This window comes from Hyla sarda, unplaced genomic scaffold, assembly GCF_029499605.1.
Source record: "Hyla sarda isolate aHylSar1 unplaced genomic scaffold, aHylSar1.hap1 scaffold_671, whole genome shotgun sequence".
Classification (NCBI taxonomy): Eukaryota; Metazoa; Chordata; class Amphibia; order Anura; family Hylidae; genus Hyla; species Hyla sarda.
Genome location: NW_026610688.1, coordinates 101,448 through 107,993, shown reverse-complemented (window position 1 = coordinate 107,993; position 6,546 = coordinate 101,448).

The following is a 6,546-nucleotide window of genomic DNA, read 5'->3' as shown; positions in this document are numbered from 1 at the left end:
GAATCTTTGTGTAGCTGATAAAAGTGAGAGGGTTAGGGTTAGGGTTAGGGTTAGGGTTAGGGTTAGGGTTAGGGTTAGGGTTAGGGTTAGGGTTAGGGTTAGGGTTAGGGTTAGGGTTAGGGTTAGGGTTAGGGTTAGGGTTAGGGTTTCCCCAGGAAGGATTGTGTAGCTGAAAAGATTTTATATTTGATTTAGTTCTCTCCTTAAATTGAAAGGTACCAGGAAGAAAGTATCTTTGTATAGCTGATAATAGTGAGAGGGGTTAGGGTTAGGGTTAGGGTTAGGGTTAGGGTTAGGGTTAGGGTTAGGGTTAGGGTTAGGGTTAGGGTTAGGGTTAGGGTTAGGGTTTCCCCAGGAAGGATTGAGTAGCTGATAAGATTACATATGCAATTTTGTTCTCTCCTTAAGTTTAAATGTACCAGGAAGATAGTTTCTTTGTGTAGCTGATAAAAGTGAGAGGGTTAGGGTTAGGGTTGTTAGGGTTTCCTCAGGAAGGATTGAGTAGCTGATAAGATTACATATGCAATTTTGTTCTCTCCTTAAGTTTAAATGTACCCGGAAGATAGTATCTTTGTGTAGCTGATAAAAGTGAGAGGGTTAGGGTTAGGGTTAGGGTTAGGGTTAGGGTTAGGGTTAGGGTTAGGGTTAGGGTTAGGGTTAGGGTTAGGGTTAGGGTTAGGGTTAGGGTTAGGGTTAGGGTTCTGGTTAGGATTAGGGTTACCCCAGGAAGGATTGTGTAGCTGAAAAGATTTTATATTTAATTTTGTTCTCTCCTTAAGTTGAAATGTACCAAGAAGAAAGCATCTTTGTATAGCTGATAATAGTGAGAGGGTTAGGGTTAGGGTTAGGGTTAGGGTTAGGGTTAGGGTTAGGGTTAGGGTTAGGGTTAGGGTTAGGGTTAGGGTTAGGGTTAGGGTTAGGGTTAGGGTTTTCCCAGGAAGGATTGAGTAGCTGATAAGATTACATATGCGATTTTGTTCTCTCCTTATGTTTAAATGTACCAGGAAGATAGTATCTTTGTGTAGCTGATAAAAGTGAGAGGGTTAGGGTTAGGGTTAGGGTTAGGGTTAGGGTTAGGGTTAGGGTTAGGGTTAGGGTTAGGGTTAGGGTTAGGGTTAGGGTTAGGGTTAGGGTTTCCCCAGGAAGGATTGAGTAGCTGATAAGATTACATATGCGATTTTGTTCTCTCCTTAAGTTTAATTGTACCAGGAAGATAGTATCTTTGTGTAGCTGAGAAAAGTGAGAGGGTTAGGGTTAGGGTTAGGGTTAGGGTTAGGGTTAGGGTTAGGGTTAGGGTTGCTGATAAGATTAGGGTTAGGTTAGGGTTAGGTTAGGTTTAGGGTTTCCCCAGGAAGGATTGTGTAGCTGAAAAGATTTTATATTTGATTTTGTTCTCTCCTTAAGTTGAAATGTACCAGGAAGAAAGTATCTTTGTATAGCTGATAATAGTGAGGGTTTTAGGGTTTTAGGGTTTTAGGGTTTTAGGGTTTTAGGGTTTTAGGGTTTTAGGGTTTTAGGGTTTTAGGGTTTTAGGGTTTTAGGGTTAGGGATGCTGATAAGATTAGGGTTAGGGTTTCCAAAGAAAGTATTGTGTAGCTGATGAGATAATATATGTGATTTTGTTCTCTCTTTAAGTTGAAATGTACCAGGAAGATAATATATTTGTATTGCTGATAAGAGTGAGAGCGTTTGGGGTTGGGGTTGCTGATAAGATTTTAAGTGTGATTTGGTTCTCTCCTTAAGTTGAAATGTACCAGGAAGATAGTATCTTTGTATAGCTGATAATAGTGAGAGGGGTTAGGGTTAGGGTTAGGGTTAGGGTTAGGGTTAGGGTTAGGGTTAGGGTTAGGGTTAGGGTTAGGGTTAGGGTTAGGGTTAGGGTTAGGGTTAGGGTTAGGGTTAGGGTTTCCCCAGGAAGGATTGAGTAGCTGATAAGATTACATATGCAATTTTATTCTCTCCTTAAGTTTAAATGTACCAGGAAGATAGTTTCTTTGTGTAGCTGATAAAAGTGAGAGGGTTAGGGTTAGGGTTAGGGTTAGGGTTAGGGTTAGGGTTAGGGTTAGGGTTAGGGTTAGGGTTAGGGTTAGGGTTAGGGTTAGGGTTAGGGTTTTCCCAGGAAGGATTGAGTAGATGATAAGATTACATATGCGATTTTGTTCTCTCCTTAAGTTTAAATGTACCAGGAAGATAGTATCTTTGTGTAGCTGATAAAAGTGAGAGGGTTAGGGTTAGGGTTAGGGTTAGGGTTAGGGTTAGGGTTAGGGTTAGGGTGCGGGTTCGGGTTCGGGTTCGGGTTCGGGTTCGGGTTCGGGTTCGGGTTCGGGTTCGGGTTCGGGTTCGGGTTAGGATTAGGGTTACCCCAGGAAGGATTGTGTAGCTGTTAAAATTTTAAGTGTGATTTGGTTCTCTCCTTAAGTTTAAATGTACCAGGAAGAAAGTATCTTTGTGTAGCTGATAAAAGTGATAGGGTTAGGGTTAGGGTTAGGGTTAGGGTTAGGGTTAGGGTTAGGGTTAGGGTTAGGGTTAGGGTTAGGGTTAGGGTTAGGGTTAGGGTTAGGGTTAGGGTTAGGGTTTTCCCAGGAAGGATTGAGTAGATGATAAGATTACATATGCGATTTTGTTCTCTCCTTAAGTTTAAATGTACCAGGAAGATAGTATCTTTGTGTAGCTGATAAAAGTGAGAGGGTTAGGGTTAGGGTTAGGGTTAGGGTTAGGGTTAGGGTTAGGGTTAGGGTTAGGGTTAGGGTTAGGGTGCGGGTGCGGGTGCGGGTTCGGGTTCGGGTTAGGATTAGGGTTACCCCAGGAAGGATTGTGTAGCTGTTAAAATTTTAAGTGTGATTTGGTTCTCTCCTTAAGTTTAAATGTACCAGGAAGAAAGTATCTTTGTGTAGCTGATAAAAGTGATAGGGTTAGGGTTAGGGTTAGGGTTAGGGTTAGGGTTAGGGTTAGGGTTAGGGTTAGGGTTAGGGTTAGGGTTAGGGTTAGGGTTAGGGTTAGGGTTAGGGTTAGGGTTAGGGTTAGGGTTTCCCCAGGAAGGATTGTGTAGCTGATAAGATTTTATATGTGATTTTCTTCTCTCCTTAAGTTGAAATGTACCAGGAAGAAAGTATCTTTGTATAGCTGATAATAGTGAGAGGGGTTGGGGTTGGGGTTGGGTTAGGGTTAGGGTTAGGGTTAGGGTTAGGGTTAGGGTTAGGGTTAGGGTTAGGGTTAGGGTTAGGGTTAGGGTTAGGGTTAGGGTTAGGGTTAGGGTTAGGGTTTCCCCAGGAAGGATTGTGTAGCTGATAAGATTATATATGTGATTTTGTTCTCTCCTTAAGTTGAAATGTACCAGGAAGATAATATCTTTGTGTATCTGATAAGAGTGAGAGCAGTAGGGTTAGGGTTAGGGTTGTGTAGCTGAAAAGATTTTATATTTGATTTTGATCTCTCCTTAAGTTGAAATGTACCATTAAGAAAGTATCTTTGTATAGCTGATAATAGTGAGGGGGGTGGAAGGGTTACCCCAGGAAGGATTGTATGGCTGTTAAGATTTTAAGTGTGATTTGGTTTTCTCCTTAACTTGAAATGAACCAGGAAGATATTACCTTTGTGTAGCTGATAAGAGTGAGAGCAGTAGGGTTAGGGTAACCCCAGGAAGGATTGTGATTTGGTTCTCTCTTTAAGTTGAAATGTACCAGGAAGATAGTATCTTTGTATAGCTGATAAGAGTGAGAGCAGTTAGGGTTAGGGTTATCATTATCGTTAGGGTTTCCCCAGGAAAGATTGAGTAGCTAATAAGATTTTATATGCAATTTTGTTCTCTCCTTAAGTTGAAATGTACCAGGAAGATAGTATCTTTGTGTAGCTGATAAAAATGAGAGGGTTAGGGTTGGGTTAGGGTTAGGCATAGGGTTAGGCATAGGGTTAGGGGTTGGGTTAGGGTTTCCCCAGGAAGGATTGTGTAGCCGATAAGATTATATATGTGATTTTGTTTTCTCCTTAAGTTGAAATGTACCAGGAAGATAATATCTTTGTGTATCTGATAAGAGTGAGAGCGGTTAAGGTTAGGGTTAGGGTTAGGGTTAGGGTTAGGGTTAGGGTTAGGGTTAGGGTTAGGGTTAGGGTTAGGGTTAGGGTTAGGGTTAGGGTTAGGGTTAGGGTTCGGGATATGGTTAGGGTTAGGGTTTCCCCAGGAAAGATTGAGTAGCTGATAAGATTTTATATGCAATTTTGTTCTCTCCTTTAAGTTTAAATGTACCAGGAAGAAAGTATCTTTGTGTAGCTGAAAATTGTGAAAGGGTTAGGGTTAGGGTTAGGGTTAGGGTTAGGGTTAGGGTTTTCCCAGGATGGATTGAGTAGCTGATAAGATTTTATATGCAATTTTGTTCTCTCCTTAAGTTTAAATGTACCAGGAAGAAAGTATCTTTGTGTAGCTGATAAAAGTGAAAGGGTTAGGGTTAGGGTTAGGGTTAGGGTTAGGGTTAGGGTTAGGGTTAGGGTTAGGGTTAGGGTTAGGGTTAGGGTTAGGGTTAGGGTTAGGGTTAGGGTTAGGGTTTCCCCAGGAAGGATTGTGTAGCTGATAAGATTACATATGTGATTTTGTTCTCTTCTTAAGTTGAAATGTACTAGGAAGATAATATCTTTGTGTATCTGATAAGAGTGAGAGCGGTTAAGGTTAGGGTTAGGGTTAGGGTTAGGGTTAGGGTTAGGGTTAGGGTTAGGGTTAGGGTTAGGGTTTCCCCAGGAAGGATTGTGTAGCTGATAAGATTTTATATGTTATTTTGTTCTCTCCTTAAGTTGAAATGTACCAGGAAGATGTTAGGGTTAGGGTTAGTGATGCTGATAAGATTTTCAGTGTGATTTGGTTCTCTCCTTAAGTTGAAATGTACCAGAAAGATAATACCTTTGTGTAGCTGATAAGAGTGAGAGCAGTAGGGTTAGGGTTACCCCAGGAAGGATTGTGTAGCTGATAAGATTTTCAGTGTGATTTGGTTCTGTCCTGAAGTTGAAATGTACCAGGAAGATAGTATCATTGTGCAGCTGATAAGCGTGAGAGCAGTAGAGTTAAGGTTACCCCAGGAAGGATTGTGATTTGGTTCTCTCTTTAAGTTGAAATTTACCAGGAAGATAGTATATTTGTATAGCTGATAAGAGTGAGAGCGGTTAGGGTTAGGGTTAGGGTTAGGGTTAGGGTTAGGGTTAGGGTTACCCCAGGAAGGATTGCATAGCTGTTAAGATTTTAAGTGTGATTTGGTTCTCTCTTTAAGTTGAAATGTACCAGGAAGATAGTATCTTTGTATAGCTGATAAGAGATAGAGCAGTTAGGGTTATCGTTATCGTTAGGGTTATCGTTATCGTTAGGGTTAGGGTTTCCCCAGGAAAGATTGAGTAGCTGTTAAGATTTTAAGTGTGATTTGGTTCTCTCCTTAAGTTGAAATGTACCAGGAAGAAAGTATCTTTGTGTAGCTGATAAAAGTGAGAGGGTTAGGGTTAGGGTTAGGGTTAGGGTTAGGGTTAGGGTTAGGGTTAGGGTTAGGGTTAGGGTTAGGGTTAGGGTAAGGGTAAGGGTAAGGGTAAGGGTAAGGGTTAGGGTTAGGGTTACCCCAGGAAGGATTGTGTAGCTGTTAAGATTTTAAGTGTGATTTGGTTCTCTCCTTAAGTTGAAATGTACCAGGAAGATAGTATCTTTCTATAGCTGATAAGAGTGAGAGCAGTTAGGGTTAGGGTTAGGGTTAGGGTTAGGGTTAGGGTTAGGGTTAGGGTTAGGGTTAGGGTTAGGGTTACCCCAGGAAGGATTGTGTAGCTGTTAAGATTTTAAGTGTGATTTGGTTCTCACCTTAAGTTGAAATGTACCAGGAATATAGTGTCATTGTGCAGCTGATAAGATTGAGAGCAGTAGGGTTACAGTTACCCCAGGAAGCATTGTGATTTGGTTCTCTCTTTAAGTTGAAATGTTCCAGGAATATAGTATCTTTGTATTTCTGATAAGAGTGAGAGCGTTTAGGGTTAGGGTTAGGGTTAGGGTTGCTAATAAGAATTTCAGTGTGATTTGGTTCTCACCTTAAGTTGAAATGTACCATGAAGATAGTGTCATTGTGCAGCTGATAAGAGTGAGAGCAGTAGGGTTACGGTTACCCCAGGAATGATTGTGATTTGGTTCTCTCCTTAAGTTGAAATGTACCAGGAAGATAATATCTTTGTGTATCTGATAAGAGTGGGTTAGGGTTAGGGTTAGGGTTAGGGTTAGGGTTAGGGTTAGGGTTAGGGTTAGGGTTAGGGTTAGGGTTAGGGTTAGGGTTAGGGTTAGGGTTAGGGTTAGGGTTAGGGTTAGGGTTAGGGTTGTGTAGCTGAAAAGATTTTATATTTGATTTTTTTCTCTCCTTAAGTTGAAATGTACCAGGAAGAAAGTATCTTTGTATAGCTGATAATAGTGAGGGGGGTTGGGGGATAGAAGGGTTACCACAGGAAGGATTGTATAGCTGTTAAGATTTTAAGTGTGATTTGGTTCTCACCTTAAGTTAAAATGTACCATGAAGATAGTGTCATTGTGCAGCTGATAAG